The sequence below is a fragment of the Megalops cyprinoides genome, chromosome 18 (genome assembly GCF_013368585.1).
Source record: "Megalops cyprinoides isolate fMegCyp1 chromosome 18, fMegCyp1.pri, whole genome shotgun sequence".
Taxonomy (NCBI): Eukaryota; Metazoa; Chordata; class Actinopteri; order Elopiformes; family Megalopidae; genus Megalops; species Megalops cyprinoides.
The window spans coordinates 14,020,457-14,037,748 of NC_050600.1; the positions used below are offsets into that span (position 1 = coordinate 14,020,457).

General features: G+C 39.0%; 1 protein-coding gene across 1 annotated transcript in view; it reads left to right on the forward strand.

The window, feature by feature from the left end:
• The first annotated feature begins 430 nt into the window (after window positions 1-430).
• The window catches only part of sorbs2b (sorbin and SH3 domain containing 2b), a 58,066-nt gene continuing 41,204 nt past the window's right edge, over window positions 431-17,292 (forward strand). The window contains exons 1-2 of the mRNA XM_036550764.1: window positions 431-532; window positions 8,099-8,231. The gene's annotated coding sequence lies outside the window, so the exon portion shown is untranslated. The remainder of the gene's footprint in view (window positions 533-8,098; window positions 8,232-17,292) is intronic.

Sequence of the window (17,292 nt, forward strand, 5' to 3'; positions counted from 1 at the left end):
AATAGAGGTGCATAAGGATTTGTACTTGAAAATACTAATTGCAGTGGAAACAAGGGAAACGCAAGTTTTATTGTGATATTTCATCATTGCAGGTTCCTCGCGTGCTAAATTGTCCAGCCAGGGGACCGCTGAACGAACCACGGGCTGCACGTAAAATGCAGAAAAATGTGATTCTGTTTATCCTCTGTCAAGGGCTATTACACTGCGTTTTGTCTTGTGTGGAAACGTTTTTTACCGCAGTGCTATCTGGATAGCTTTAGAACTCTATGCAAGCGCAAGTGAACCAAAAGAAGGGTGTTTCCTTGTACTGGCGTTGATTATGTGTACTGCTGCTTTATTTGGACTGACTCCACAAAAGAAGCAGGTGTGTAGTTTCACTCGGGCTGTCCCTGTGTGCGCTGCGTCTGTCTTAGATTTGTGCGGACTTCAGTTTGAGCGCTCTAGCATTCAGCGTAGGCTATCCCAGGGACAGCTAGTTACACGGCAGTCCGGGTTCTTTGGATGACTTTGTCCGAACACAGAGCTGCTGTAGGTAAGCAATGTTGTTACTGTAACCTAACTAGCGGGAGTGTGCTTCGGTTTCCGGACTAACATTTCTGGGTCAAAAGGGTACATAAAATGTTTTCTTTACTATTCAACAAATCGGAAGGAATCGACATATCACTTATTAACGAAAGCGAAGTTATAAGAGATACTCACTGCTTTTTAACCAACTCCACACTAATAAAAATCAAGACGTTTGTCTACTGTTTTGTTTCTTGAAATGTGGCTGGCCAGTGCAGTAGCTGCCTGTTTATATGGTATGAGGAGGTAAATAAAAAACCGTGCTCATATAGCTACTGCTAGTTCAGTTACTGTATTGTAAACACGCTGTTAAATGCAATGAACACCATTTCAAATATATGGAAAACATTTTATTTCTATTTGCCAGACTTACCATTCTATTAGAGTATATTTTGAACAGTGTGTTTTGAACAGCCGACTCAAGGCATATCATAACTTTGTTGTTCACTAATAATCATCTCAAGAACGATCAGCCCCAAAGTCGGTGGGCTTCTACAGTAGTATGTATTTATGGACAGAACATGCATTGACTCAGCTTGATCAGATTGAGGTAGCCGGGGTCATTTTGTCGCATTTTCCTGCAACAATGGAGTGATTTAAAAGAGAGATTAGATACAGTAACTCGTACCCAGACGACCTTTCACCATAGCATAATGCAGAATGTTGGTCTCTGCAAGATACTAATAAATACTCCGGTAGCTGGTTGTCATTATATTGTGGAAAAGTGGATGATTAGGTGTCGGATACATTTTTGACGTCCCAGTGTTAAACAAGTACAATGATACGGTGATGTTGCGATTACTACCATATGTAAACGTATCGTATCAGTATTCTAGTATCGATTGATTTAAATATTTAAAAACAGTCAGTGTGTTTATTGTTTATGTCAACGCTCCGACACAAACGCTTTTTTTATGAGTTGAGAGACCCATGGAGGAGTCGGCGAAATTTTGCCAGCAGGTGTCGTGGTTAATTGTTCTCGCTGTCATTCTGAATGTTAACGTGTAATCCGGTTTATATACCATTAGAGAAACATCTATATGGTCCATATAGATCTATTATAGATCTGTGCGGGTACCACTGGTATTGGAGAAAAATTAAATATGCAGTTGCACTGTGCCTATAAACATCTCGTTACTTTTGTAAGAACAGATTGTTACGAAATATTTAGTGTGGAATGTGTTTTCAGTTTAGTAAAAATGACTGTATCGTTGATCTTATCCACCATGTCCTTATCCCTTAACCGTTATACTTCCGTCTCCTACCCTAAATACAGCTCTTTCCTTTACGCAATAAAGGTTTTATCGACATGTACATGATGTAGAAGTTACATTGTGCTGTCAGAACCGTTTCATTTCATTCATGTGCAATGTTTACTGTAATGAATGTGTAATCAAACTTTGTTTATATTATGAAGCAATGTACCAATGAGGTCATTATCACTTTTCAGTTGGTAATGAATACTACCGTTGTGGAATAAACGTTAAAGTTGATTGATCTCTGTTCAATCAGACCATTTTGCCCAAGCTATAGACCAAAATTTTTCTTCATTTTATTATTAATCCAGTGCCCTTAAACAGCTTTGTCCTCAGAACTGATACTACAGGCAACACTTTCAAGGTTCCACAGCCAGAGAGTTCCATAATAGTCTGAATAAATGTTAGTCTTATGTTACTCAGTAATTTTCATATACCTCATATGCACTATAGAGGAATAATGGAATTTGAAAAACTTTTATGGTCTTTCATTTTTTTGCATTGCAAGACTGGTAACACTGTCTCAGTGTATGAATAGCCTATATTTTCAGCAATTTGGTCAATACAATAAAAATAATTAGATGGATCACCATTAATAATTCAAAGCAGATTATTAGATAATCTAATTAAGACATTTTTATAAGGGCATAAGAACAGAGTGATAATGTAAATTGTTACTCACTTTGTTCTTACTTGAGAAGTTTGCATTTGTCTGTTTCTGATGTGACAAGCTAACCTTTTAGTAGTACAGTACACCACTAGTCCTAACATGTAAAACATTAGTCTCAAGAAATTTGTGGTACTGAGATATGACCAATTTGTGGAATGTTGTGGAGACAAATAAGTGAGATTTGTTCAAGTTAAATTAAAACCATTTAATGAAGCATCATACCCCCAAAATGTAATATTTTGTTTTTGTGTTATGACACTAAGTCTGCAAAGAGGTAATGTTAGACTTCTACACAAATTAGATTAAATGTGTATTTTCACAGGCAAACCCTTGTTTGTTGCCTTTACCTTGGCACTTATAAGAGATAAAATAAATGCAAAGTAATGTCTGCAGTTGTTAAATTAAAATGAAGTGTGAACACTGACAGCTCTCTGCATGTGGTATGTGACACACTTTGACTTCCTGTGGGCCCAGCCCTAGAGGCTCATTCACATGGATTCCACAGAACGCCTCCCATTCAAGTTTAGCTGTCTGAAATGAACACCACGTAACATGATCACCTGCAGAACTGAATACTGAAGGAGCAGTCTGATCCTCTTTATTGGTCCTTTGGAGCACCAAACCTACCACCAAAAAAACAATACAGATCTATGTAAGAATGCATATATAAATATAAAACCATGGTAACAAATCAAACAGATTTTGATTTTATATTTTTCTGTTGCTTTTGGTTTAATACAAATACAGATAGTTTGTATTTGGGGATTAGGAAAGTTTAAGAGAATTTCCTGAGCTGACTAATGAATTTTCTGTCCTTAGTAGAAATTGATGTTTTGGCATGAATGAGTAGACAGAGTTAAAATAATGTTTGGAATGTTGCAATGTTGAAAAAGTCCATCTGTTTTTGATTTACAAATTTACAATTTACAAACCATGTATACAGTATAATATGTATTTTTAATGAACTAATATTGTTTTTAAACATAACGTATGGAAAACGACTAACAAGAAAAGTACTGTTTACACAAACATAAAGCCAATATCAAGTGCAGAGTTTGAAATAAATCAGCTACAATGTTGAATCAAGGCAGAGCAATTAGTTAGTAGCAATACCTTAGCAGCATCTTTTCCCATTGAGAAACATTACAGATACAGAGAGTTAGATAATTAGACTTTAGTATTATTCATAAGGTAGTCATGGTTGGCTTTCATTCATCTTGAGGCATGATAAAGTCATCAGTGAAAAAGCTCTAGAAGGTGTGTGTCCCAGCACAGCTGTGAGAAACATCTGTAGTGCAGATAGTCTGTGGGGCCAGTCACCTTGGCATGCCCTCATCAGTACAGCTAACAGAGGAGTGGTCAAGTGTCTCAAATATCTGACCTCTGCCTTGAAAAAATAAGATGTGATGTCACCTACACATAATTCACACTATACGAGGAACTGTTTTTTGCTTAAATATTTCACAAATGCTGCAAGCATTTTGAAATAACTGCAACCATGTATGTTAACCATAGGGTTATTGTTATGGCTTGTCATGGGTCTTGAACAAATAATGAAGACTGAATGACAATTGAACATCAGCTCTTTTGTCGGTTTCATCTCCATGCGGATGCCTTTGCCATTGGATACTCCATACTGCAGCTCAGTCAACACACCACAAGGCTCTGTGGGCATGATGCTGTCTCAATGAATGGCGCCAACATTTTCATTTTGGAAGTCTCCTTGTTCGATGGACGAGGTGTCAGCTTTCACGAATGTAAGCAGTCTTTTGAACCGTTGAAGTATGTGTAAATCCCCTGTTGACATCTTTTAAGCAAATGACCGCATGCATTTGTATTCTGGGGCTGAGCAGAGTTTAAATGGGCTGGTGTTTATCTGAGGTAATAAAGGAGAGGGATTGCTCATATTGGAAATACCTTGGGGTTCCAGCACAAAAGCAGGAAAGACCCCAGTCTTCTAATACTGATTAATGGCTTTTCTTGCTGGATGTGCATTAGAAATGGTTCATTTCAGTTTAAGTAAAGTTTGAATCTACATTTAAATCAGTGTGAAGGTCATTGGATAAGCATAGTTATGTAAGATTTAATTACTATAATGTAACAGTACAACGTTTACATTGTAAAATAATGTAAGGAGATGGAATTTTTTTCTGCTTTTGAAAAATTAGCCTCACGTTTTCTTAACCATGACTTTATGCACTGTCAGTACCTTTTATTTGTATTTTGCAAAAAAAAATCTTAAAATTGTGAGAAGCTTGTATAATTACCTGACACTTTGCTTCATGTCATGTTAGCCTCAACAACAGATTGTGTTCCAGTCAGTGTTATACTTACATAATAAGGCTAAGTCTTTAATGTAAATGAATAGGCAGGATATATGTCATCCGCATGTTATGGGATATGCACAGGCATGCAGACAGAGATGCAGGTCAATGTGTTCCCCGTCATAGCCCTCTCAGCACCACTTAGCCTGCCGGCTTTGATCTTCCCAGAATAGCGGTTCAGCTGGCTTCCAGTTCCTTGTTAGGATGTTTGTTAGCAGGGCAAAATATAGGCACCTTCATGTTATCTAAAAAAAAAATTATGAGCATTCCTGTTCTTTTGGTCTTTCTCTGTGGATTCAGTTGTGCGTGACACTGTCACTGTAGCGGTTACGTAAGACTTTCGATTGTTTGTAACCTAATATTTACTTAGCCGTGGAGAGACAGATTATGTTCTACTTAATTATCTACTGGGTGTAGACTCTGCATTGGTAAGATGATGTCATCAAGGTTTATCTCAAGCTAAGAGTGTGGGACAGAGTAGGAGGATGTGCCCTCTTTCTAAAAATAATGCTGCACAGTGTCTCCAAAAGGTGCAAATATGTAGGCAAAACCTGCACACCTTAGGATAACAACACTTCGTATGAAGAAATCAGACAGGGGAACGGTTCAACCATACTTGAAATCCTTGATGATAATTAATATAGTTTGAAGAGGATAACACCCTCTTGTCTATGTTAATGTAGTACTTTAATGCAGGGATTCCCGTGGTTATCATTTGTCCATGTCAATCTTCAGTGGCAATAATATGGCCATCAAAACATGTGAATGTGAGTGACAGGGCTTCTAGTGGTCAGTTTTCTTTGGATCGTGGATGTGCTGACACCCCAGCAGAGGCACATTCCTGGGGCTCTCTGGTAATGGTGTCAGTCCTGAAGGGCTATACTATATAGCCAGACAGATCTTCGTTTTCTGCTTCCTTTCAGCCTGTAGCTTTAACTTGTCATTCATGGCTTCAGCACTGAAATGACGTGAGGATTTCAGAATGGTGTTGATGCAAGATACACCTCACGTGGCATGCCCGGTTAGTATTTTTGTATTTTCTGTTGGGGACCTCAGTTCTCTCATGACATAAATGTGTGTGTGTGTGTGTGTGTGATGTGTGGTAACCATACAGTATACAGTTCTCAAAAATGCATTTACACTGCGTGTGTCTCTGTGTATATGCATCATTTCCACTAACTGCTGGATGGCAGTGGAGTTATTTGTGCTAGATTATCTGTTTGTGAAATTACACATTGTATCAGCAGTAACTACTTAAGCTTGTCATGAGATAGGTTGGTAACACTTCACATACTGACATCACATTTTGTTGTAAATCAGTCTTGACTTTATAATCAATGTAGTGTATTAATTTAGATTTGTGGTTACCAACATTCTCAGATTAGTACCCAGATTCTGAGCATCCTCTTGCTGTATGAAATTATCAGTGTTCAATACACTGAAGTGGAAAAAACATTACTAATACAAATAATACAAATGCAGAGTTACAAGCTTAATTTCATTTGTTGTTTATTATTGTGAGTATGTTATTGTGGCAACCATTCTCCATGTTATGCGTGTACTTAAGGGAAGTAGTGATATATTGGGTATGGTATACAACTGAAAAAGTCCATTTAATTATGGTGATTTAACATTCTATGTAATCAGCAGAAATGCATTTCTCTTTAGTTTGCGGATACTTGATACTACTTTTAGTGTTAATTGTACTAATATCATATCTGGACCGTAATGAAACCTGTGGTGTCCTGTGGATTGGATAATGTCATTTTGTGGCTCTTGTGATTTGAGGAGCTGTCTGTCAACTTGATCGAACCACCATGTGTTTAAAGGAAGCATGTCTCTCTCTGAAACTCAGGATGGGAACAGTCATCTGTTCATAGAGAGTTTGTAAGAGCACAGAACAATGACACACTGCAGCCACTGTCTAATGCACCAACAGCAACAGAACAACTGCTTGTTGTAGGTTATAATTGGATCTGCCTAATTAATGGAATCTGTATTGTGATATGAATATGTAAAAAGCATACAAAGTTTTGGCTAGGTCCCAAGTTTACTGCCATATTAAACCATAGTGCACAACAGAATCTTGGGAGCTGTGATGATCACTGGAAAGTCTTACTAGCTCTTTCTGCAATCTGCCCAACTCTAGTAAACATAATGTGGGCTAAAGTTTGTTGCACGGTCAATTAATTTGTGTGGTTTATTTCTGTGCTGTGAACATCTAAAATGATTTGAGCCAGTTGTAAAAGACATTGACCATTCGGGGCATGACCAACAAACAGCTGTGGGCAGGACATTACATTACATTACATTCATTTAGCAGACGCTCTTAACCACTTCCAGCACAAGAGAACAGAAGTGTATTCATTCAAGTTGAATGAGCAACAGTGTCAGACCAGGATAACAACACTCCCAGACCAGTGTGTGGGTGTGAGCACAACACCATTCAAGCACTACCACACGTAAACTTGTGCTAGCCTGACTAGGCAGCCTAGAAAAGAGAAGGGAAGCCAAGTACGTACATTACCACACATCACATGACACAAGAGACAAAGTGAGTGGTGACTGTGGCTGATAGTGGTGTGTTTATTCCTCCTCGGGTCCCTTGATGGCAATGTTTGCTGTTGAGGATTATCCTTTATTCAGGGCTGCCAGCTATGATTGTTAATTTCCCAAAGCGAGTGGTCAATTCATTTGTCATCATACTTGTGGTAGGTGACTTAGGGACCACTTTCTTTCCCTAGTCTCACCCACGGCAGCCCCATTGACGGACGAGCGCTGTCAACAACGCTAAGCCTCAGGAGTAAAAATAGCGCCTGTGTAATGCACCTTGCGTTTTAAAAAAAAAATCACAAACAGCTCTCAGTCTCCTCTCCTTTTTGCGTGATGAGCGGGTGGAATATGCAGGGTTTGAGCTGAGCTGTTTGAATACGATCATGCCGATTTTCAGCTGAAGGCAAAGATTGTGGGTGACTGGGGGTGGCGTCACTGAGAGCCAATGATCCAGGCCTACACAGGGCTGAAATGATCAGAATTGCTTCACGAAGGGCTGACAGGGTTACCTTTAATGGTTTCTCTTGGTGATAATCTCAAAAGATGCATGCCTCACACTACATAGCTGGAATGTTTGCATACTCGTGTGCATTAAGCGTTGTCACTTTTCCCCAGAGCCCCGGAGTAACTTTCCAGCCCCTAGACGTGCAAGTCTGCATCTGAAAATAGCTCAAACCACACCACTACTCCAGCAGGAGCTGACTTTTTTCTGTTCTGTCCTTTGACTCCAGTAACAGGGATCAGACTTGGATATAAACTCTGAAAAGCAGTCAGATCTTCTGGGAAAAGGAAGACAAGCTTGATGTGCAGCTTACAGATGCCTGCCTCTTCAAGTACGTAGCCCCCATTGACACTTTGTGCTTGGTAAGGGGTTTTCTTCCTTTTCAGTTTCTCTCTGGTTGACTTAATCTTGTTTGTGTTGCAGCATGACAGTCTTTTCATTTATGTTTCATTTTGTGGACATGGCACTTTGTTAACATCAGTCGCTGACTCTTCATAATATTTTGAATGTTTTGGAGTGTCTCTTGTGGGTTCAATGGCAGGTGTGTGGTCATGTTAGGTTATTAGGAATTTTAGTGAAACTCAAATGAACTATAAATATCTTAAACAGCCTGTAAGTTCTAAAGAGTGTGAGATCTTGTAGAAATTATATTATTACATTTTGTATGGACTTCCTCTTCCTGATTTCTCATAATGAGAATGTTTGAAAGTGTGTTTCCACTTTAAGTCATGTAGGAAAGCTATAGTAAGTGCCTCTTTGTCTTGAGTGTCAATGCTAAGTAGAACACTAAGCTGTAAAAGAACATCAGTGAAATTAATTCTTATTTTATATGAATCTTATCTATATGAATAAATCTAAAGGTGTATATACAATAACTAATTTTTTATGAGTGGGTAGTTTTAAAATGTATGCTGTGATTTTGCACAGAATTCATTGCAATTATATGAAATCTTTCGTCTCTCGAGTGAATGTTGCCAGTGTCAAGTGTAATGTACAAACCTATTAACTGGAAAGCAAACACTTGACTCTCTGCGGTTCATACAAACTCATGTCTGTAATCTGCGATTCAAATTAGGAGCATATCAGGATGAATGGTCAAACACATGCACACAAGTGATGAGTGTGACTTTGGTATCTGCACCGGCCTCAGTAGACATCATGGTGCCCATCAGACGGAATGCTAAAACAGTAGTGCGGGGGGGTTAGGGGTGCGTGGGTCAGTTGTGTCAGAACAGTGGCCATTTGCGTGACTGTTGAAGAGGCTCTCAGTCTGGTGCTGCCTGACTGACAGGGACCTGAACTTGGCTACCGCAGACAACAATAGGGGGGCTGCGGTGATGTTTGGTGGGAGGGGGGGGGGGTCGGGTTCCACTGGGTCAGGATTTGGTCCCTTTCAATGCGAACAAAAAAAGGTCAAAGCAGTTCTGCTTAGCCACCAAAATGTCCTTGTTTCTAGAACACTGCACAGCTTTGCGCTAGAGACGTCAAAGAAAACCACAAGCCAAATTGTCATGTTGTGCTGTGTAATTGGTTAGTGTTTAGTGCGTACTTAAAACTGGACCGGTTTGATTTTGTCATGATCTCATACTCTTTGTGTAATCTTTTTTCTGTGTTTATTTTCCTATCATCATGACAGCCTCACTGTGTGTGTTGTACCTGGGCTGCATAATGCCTTAAAATGACTTCATCTAGGTAAAACGGAAGAATGCAAGGTGGATTAAGTTATTTGCATGGAGTCATAGTAGATAAGAAATGAAACTATTCTATTCCAGCTTCCTGAGTACTGTTTTATGAAGTGCACTGTCGCTGCATTGGTGTCCGTTACAACTGTCCATATTGGTATGTCCATGCTGGAGAAATCCTTGCCACTTACAAATTCCAAGGTGAGGAGTTTCACCTTGTCCTTTGTAGCTCACCCTGTTCCATGTAGTAGCACTACCTGCTATTGTGTTTTGGAGGTATACTGTAGAAAAACAGGTTCCTACGGTACAATGTTTGGCAAAAATGTGAAACTTGTGCTGTGTTTACGTATGCAAGTTTGCTTTGAAAAGAACATTGACTGGTCTCCTGTCTATGAAATAAGCAGCATGTGAACATCCACAGTGTTTCCCCTCAAAGAAGAAGCGAGTTAACGGCTGTGTTGCAAAAGGTGTTTTACAATTGGATTGTACACCATTAAGCCTCCACTCTGTTTGTGCAGATGGTTTGGGTCCATGTTCTCGTAATTTTAATGCTACAGTTTTATACTTATTGCACTTCTTGATGTTTATTACTTATTGCACTGCTCTCTGTGGTGGAAAGAAATAGAGGGAAAACATGAGCTCTTAATTTTTTGAGAGAAGGAATATGTGGGCTCTGTCTCACTCAACTGCTTTTATTCTGTAAAGGACAGTAAAATGCAGCCTGTATTACATCATATTGGGCTTTTTGATACATTTCCTCAAGTATTAATAAATCAGCGTTCAGTCATTGTAGAGATCAACTTTTCCCTTCTCTTTATTTGTCATTTTTGTTATCATGTAAGGCTCCCCAGTTTCGGTGGAAATGTGTCATGTATAACAACACATCCAACCTTTAAAGACATTACCAAACTCGGTCTTAAATTTGTCCTTAAATCAATTATGCATCATTGCTTTGTATTACACTCTGTTTTTTTGACCTGTGATGTCCTCTGCCATGGTATAGTGACTTATGCCTGCAGCTGCCAACTGAAAAGCGTGTAAATTTGAGTGTGAACCAGACTGGGTGCAAGAATAACTCATCTATAATGATACCCTGCGCCAGTTGAAGATACTCTACTGAAATGATGTAATGATTTTCAGCTGTGCCATGCTTTGGATTGGCCCTTGCAACAAGGAGACAGTTCTTGGCATTAAGTAAATGGTATGAATAAGTCTGTGATTATTCTCCAACTCTCCTTTGTTTTTCCTCTGAAGTCCTACCAGATGCCACAGAGTTTTATGCACTTTATTAAGCATAAATTATGAATAAAGAAGATACATCATAGACACTTCAACTTTGATTGTGTTTTGTGTGCACAAATCATTCTTTAAGACCCCCTCAAGACCTCTCTCTTCCTATCTAAGGTGCTGAAGGCTACATTATGTGCATGTCTAGTTAGAATTCAGATTTTCCTCGATAGCGAATACCAAGGAGAAATGTTTCATACATGCAGTGGATACTTCTTAGAGAAAGAGTGCTGCAGTGTGAGAAAGCCAACAGTCCCAAGTGGAAACAGAGTAGGAAATGAATAATCAGTGTTAACACATTTTTTTAAATGATTCATTTGGTGAAACTCAGCTGACTTTCAGAATTATGTATATTAAGAAACATGTAGCGATTGGGAAATAAAACTAGGTCAAATTCAGAGTATGGGTATGCACATTGCAAAAACTGGCTATGCATAGTGAGTCTGCTATTCTGACTTTTCGTCAAGGTTGTTGGACTCTACTGAAAAAGACCCGTCTTGGATTTATTTACATCGCATTTGTTCAGTTTGTACAGCATTGTTATTTATTGAATGTTGGTTGGTTTGGCGTTCATGCTTTTTGGCAATAATGGGCATTAGCCTTGAAAATCTATGAATGAATGAATTAATATGACTGAGTGCCCCAAAGCCCTGTTTTAGGTCTGGTCCTGATTTCTCTTGCTGTTTTTCCCCTGTACCAGGTTTGCCTGGTTCCCCATATGTTATTTGCTGCTTAGTGTCATAGGAGAGGGATCAGGCCAGTCAATGGCAAAGCTGTCAAGAAGAGGGAGTGCCACAGGATGCACTACAATGGTCAGCTTGCTATTCTTTCTGAATTTGACAGGAGTGACTGACCGCGTGCATTGTATGCAGAATTACAGAGAACTGGTTCTTTTAAATAAAGAAAAAAAAGCAAAAATGTGGTTTCCCATAATAAGAACATGAAAGTGTGATAATGAATAGGTGGCATTTCATACAATTTCCTGGTGATTAAGAGATTGCTGAAATGTGACTCACTAAATGATGATACATTGATAACACATTGGAACAGTAGTTTTCTGAAATCAAGCTTAAATTACTGGAGAAGATACGTAAATCTTTATTGTACTGTATGGTACTATAACAGACTGTTGTGCCTGTGCTGGGAAAGGAAACCAAATCGCATATTTGAAAATTGGGTTCGTTTTCAGTCCATGATTTTTAGTCCTTTTAGTCCTTCCCTTCCCTGCCCTTTCTTTGTATTGATTTTAAATTGTACACATTAAAACAACAGACTATATCTTTTAAAAATGTATTTGAACTGATAATAATTGGAGTCATTCACATATAGCTTCACAGTGAACCCTTGCAAGACAATTGATAAGAATATTCAAAAGCAGAGCTCCATTCATTCCGGAGTGTTAAGGAAGTAAAGAAATCCTGGTTAATTTATGAGGTATCATGAATATCTCTTACAAGAGCCAGTGTGGCAGACTTTTCAGCAGGGAAGAGGCCTGTCTGAATTGTATTTTTAGCTCAGTATAATGAAGGAGTGCGTTATCATCATTTCCTGAAAATTTGCCCTGACCATTGCAATTGTTTTTATTATTTTACCATAAGAATATTAGATTCTGCTTACACTGTAGAGACAATATTTAGTAAAACTTTGTCTGAATTGAATAAATTATTATGGTATTTCAGTATCAGTATCTGCAGTCATCAGATCTGTAGCATGCCTACTTTGAAGACCCATAATTGTCAGTGTATTATTTTGTTGATGGTAGGGGTGTCTTGAGAGGTCAAACACCAAATTAACAGACCTCTCCCCTAACCACCAGGCTACTTCAACTATATGCACAGAAGTGGCTCTCCCAGAGGCTGCTAGTGTCAGTCCATTTAAATATTTGTCAGATCATATCAAGGGGAAAAATTCCAGGGCAGTGGCCCGCTAAGTGGACGTCCCCGTATCTGCTCCCCCTGTGGGGAGGCCTAGGCGTATAGAATTCAAGACCCTCATAGCCCCCACAGAATGCGCCTCTGATGTGCCGTCTCGCTGTGGGACTGCCCTCTCCTGAGCCCCTGCACCATCCCATCCACAACCACACTGCTTTCATAGTCACGCTGATACTCAGATGGAGCACATGTCTGAATTATTAAATGGGTGATCCTAAACATTGAAGTGTGTTGTTTTACATATTAATTCACATTTATAGTTACTTCATTGAGATGAGTTTTTTAAAACTAGTTGGCATGTTTTTTATGGTTTTGGGTGGTTGCAAAAATGTAAATGTAAATATAAATGTATTAGTAAATCATAATGCTACTCCTGCAATAAGCTCATGCTGATTTTTGTCCTCTCAGCGGTAGAGTATTCACTGTACTTCCCCAAGGCTGTTACAAAACAGTGTGAGCTTCACATGAGGTTTAAGAGCTATGCAGAATTCACTTATCAGTTAACCAGTGTCCTGTTTTATGTGATCTGATGTTTATGCTAATGAACATGATTCAGACCATGAATTTTGGCATCTTGGTTTGATTCCCTCATTTTCTTAATTTCAAATTTTCCCTTTATTCACATGCATGTGTTTACATTTTGTGGGATGTGGCAGGAAGATAAGTTCCATGCCAAGTGAATGACTGCTGTATCTGGCACACATGCACATTATCAAGACAAGAAGGCTAGATTATGACATGCTCACAATTTCCGTTCAGCGCCAGTACATTTTCACCTTCGTGAATACTGGCTTATTTGGAAAAACAAAGCAAGCCTTTCAGAGCGGCTTAAAGCCTAGCTTACAGTGTTGTTTTATGTTTTTCACTATGTAGAAAACCTTACAGAGCTCATTCAGCTGTTCTGTTTCTCTGGAAAAAGCTTTGCAGGTGTGCCTGCTTCTGCAGTGCCATTGACACAGTGAAAACACCGCCTGGCATCTGTGACTCACTCTGAGGCCTTGCTTTCCTCTGCTCCTGTAATTTATGTAGCATTAAGGCCTACAGAGAGTTGAGGGGAATATAGCTAGTCCTGGCCATGAAATACTGCCGTAGACATAGCTGTCAGGCTGTGTCCCTATGGAGACTCTGCCAGGTTTGGAAGGAGCCGTCTGATACAAGATGATCCTCTGGGGGGTGTATAACGAACCCGCCATGGCTTTTTAAGGAGTGTATTCCTGCTGCCCATATATAACTCACACTGCACATTGTTGGGAATTACACCAATAATGTGATGTCTGGGATTGACAGTAAAGATCCAAAGATCTGGCCTGTTTCACTGATTCAGTCATTCCTTGTTTGCCTTCTGGATATTTTTGTTGTTGTTGTTTTTGAACTTAAAATAAAACTCATGTGTCCTCAAAAAATTTCGTACATCTGCTGTAGCAATGCTTGAGCCATGTGTCTCCTGGGAATCATTTCCTGCTTTAACACATTAATGTTTGTGCTCTACTATATGAGGTTTAATGTGCTAGTGTAAATACAGGCTAAAGGAAACAAACTATGAAGACATTTTTACAGCTTCGTTAAGCCGAGAAACAGCACTGAGAACCGGTGTGTTGCATGCAAAATTTGTGGTGCATTAGTCTATTCATGTAGAAGAAATTTGTCATTGTTAAGTATTTTATGTGATTACTTACATAAAGTAAGACCACTAAGCTGTTTGTGTGGTGACTTGAATGAGTACTTATAAGTAAGTAACAACTAATCATTTTTACAGCAAATGATTAAGGGGATATTTCTCAAAATAATGATTTGCCGTTGTGATAAACTACATAAGCACTATTTAGTATATTACAGAAAAATAAAGAGAAATGTACAAACAATATCCTTATTATGCTCCTCTCTGACAAATTGCAGCCTCCACACATATTTGAATTCCTAATCTTCCTGGCACTGTGCTGAATTGTGAAACCTTTGTGTGGCTGTTAATGAGCTTGTCACCGCGCTCTGGGGAAAGAATCTCTGTCGGTTTAAAGTGTGATTTATCTCCACCGCGGTGACTGAGATGGATCTCCGGGCAGTGACAGATTCACATGACGCTTCGGTAGCACCCAGGTCTGCTAATGGAAGGGGGCTGGATTGCAGCCCCACTGCTGTAGCTTTGGCAGGGTGTTGCCACTTTGCTCCCTCACCAGCTCACAGCTCAGATGCGAACGTGTTCACTCTCTCTCACTCACAGTTGGTTGGGAACGATGGGTTCATTTACACAGTCGGAATTAATACCAGGTAAAATATGTAGCATTGGTCTGAAGTTCCCAATCTTCATAACCTTACAAGATGTGTGCAGAGTATTCACTGTGGTTCCAGATTTCTTGCATAGCAGTGTAATAAAGCTTACATGTTAAATTTAGTACCTGTTATAGTATTATATGGAAATTGAACATTACAGCGTTTTTTTTTTTTCATTCAGATTTTTCAGATTGAGTTGTGTAGCTTTGGGTTTGTAACACTGTGGGTTTGTGGTTTATCTTTTTGCATAAGAAGACTGTGGGCAGTGCTTTGAAAAAAAGTGCTGTACCTCAGTGATGCTCCATCTGCCGTGTTAGGGGTTTCAGTGGTTGAATGCTATGCTATTATTCCCAGTTAACCATCATCTAATTACGTTATGGTTGTGGAGAGGAGGCTAAAACAGTTCTTGAGGAACTGTTTGCAGCCTAATGCACCATCTCAAACAAGTAAAAAAGTCCCTGCTTACGTAAAGACGCTACTTGAATTTGTCTTGATCTGGTTATTTTCTCATTTTAGAATCACAATATGATGCTAATCAGTTGGAATGGGTGGAGTTGCAAGAAAAAGGAAAAGAGGCATACATTGAATAGTACACAAGAGTTCAAGTGAAATTGTAATATGAAAATGTAAAAATTAAATTACATTTTCACCCAGTTGCTCTCTTGTTAATTAAGATTTAATTAGTTGGACATGTGTCTTCATTGGGTCTGGTAAGGCACAGTATTACACAAAGTATTTACTTTGTTTACATGCATTCAATTTTGATTTTGGAATCAGTGGTCTGTTAATATACTTATTTATTGAAGAACCAGTAAGGCATGAGATGAATGTAATGTATCAGCGTGATGAAGTGGCTTTTCAGGGTTTGACTAATTCAGCCTTAAAGATGGTATTGATATTTTGAAAGGTCTCTTTACAATTGAAATAAAACGTGTTACTGCTATACAATCAGATCTTTCACTTTCAATTACACAAGAAGGACATAACAGGATATATGAATGGCCCAACTGAAAAAATCAATGATAATATTTTGAAAACTCACTCAGTGCCTACACCTATGCAGAGCAAGCGTATTCAGAGCTCTTTCTGAAATGATACATGGATTGCAGTGCAGCTTTGTGGCACATCATATTTTATTATGAGCTGAGGACATGCAGCTGAAAAGAAGAACATGTCAACTAATGAGGGATGTCAGGGGACACTAAACTGTGATAAGTCACGATTGTGGCATCCATATTTTCAACCTTTATGAACTGCTCCCGAAAACTTGCATTTGAAAGTTGAACACAGAGAGGCACGCCAAAACACATGGGAGCTATTTAGCAAATTATCTCAGGGTTCAGAACAACTAACCCAAAAAAAAAAAACGGTCTTTATCCATTAGGAGAAACGAACAGAAGCGGAACAACAAAACTTCACAGTTCCCTGCTTAATCTGATTGTGATCCCAAAGCACCATTTTAGTCCACATAGGACTGGTTGTGCCCACATTCTTCCCACAAAAATGTGCAATATAAATAGCCTGGCTTGAATTCAGTTATTCAGAACGTAAGCAGGAGATTCTGCCTTTTTTGGATGGTCTGGACATCCACAGCGAAGAGAAGCTTGTTTAGGTCTTACAACCGCTAAGCAGAGGTGGCTTCTGCCTTGTTGAAGAAAGCTACGCCTTGCAATTGTATTCCAAGACTCTGACCACTAAAAGACAAGCTGCAAATCTCCTTTTCCAACTAGAGTGTATATGTTCGGCACATTGTACAACCAACATAATCCAGAAAAGCAAAGTGGACTCCTCTCCAAAAGGAAATAAAAGGTATTTATATTTATAAAACATCTTACAAAGGCTAAACCCAGATGTTACTTTGTAGGGTTTAAGTGTGTTGTCATTAACTCAGGAATACCTATGACAGAGTTTTGTTCATAAAATAAATAAATCATAAAATAAAACTGCATGCTGTGTTACTTCATCTCTTCCCTGCCGCAGTCTTTTGCTTAATTCACTTCTTGAAATGATTGCTATTTAGTGCCGATGGGTAGACACTTATGTTGTAGTACGTTTATGCCTGGGGATAATGTATTGGAGGACAATAGAAAAGCATTCCAAAGACTATCATTTGGATTTTTGTAGGCGGTCAGCCTGCTCCTCTTGTATTGCCAACAATTTGCAGCACAAGTAGCTGAGCGCAGATCTGACTGCCCATGACCTCTAAAGCAGAATCCAGGGACTGCTTATCTCTAGCTCCTGTGGTGCTGATCCAG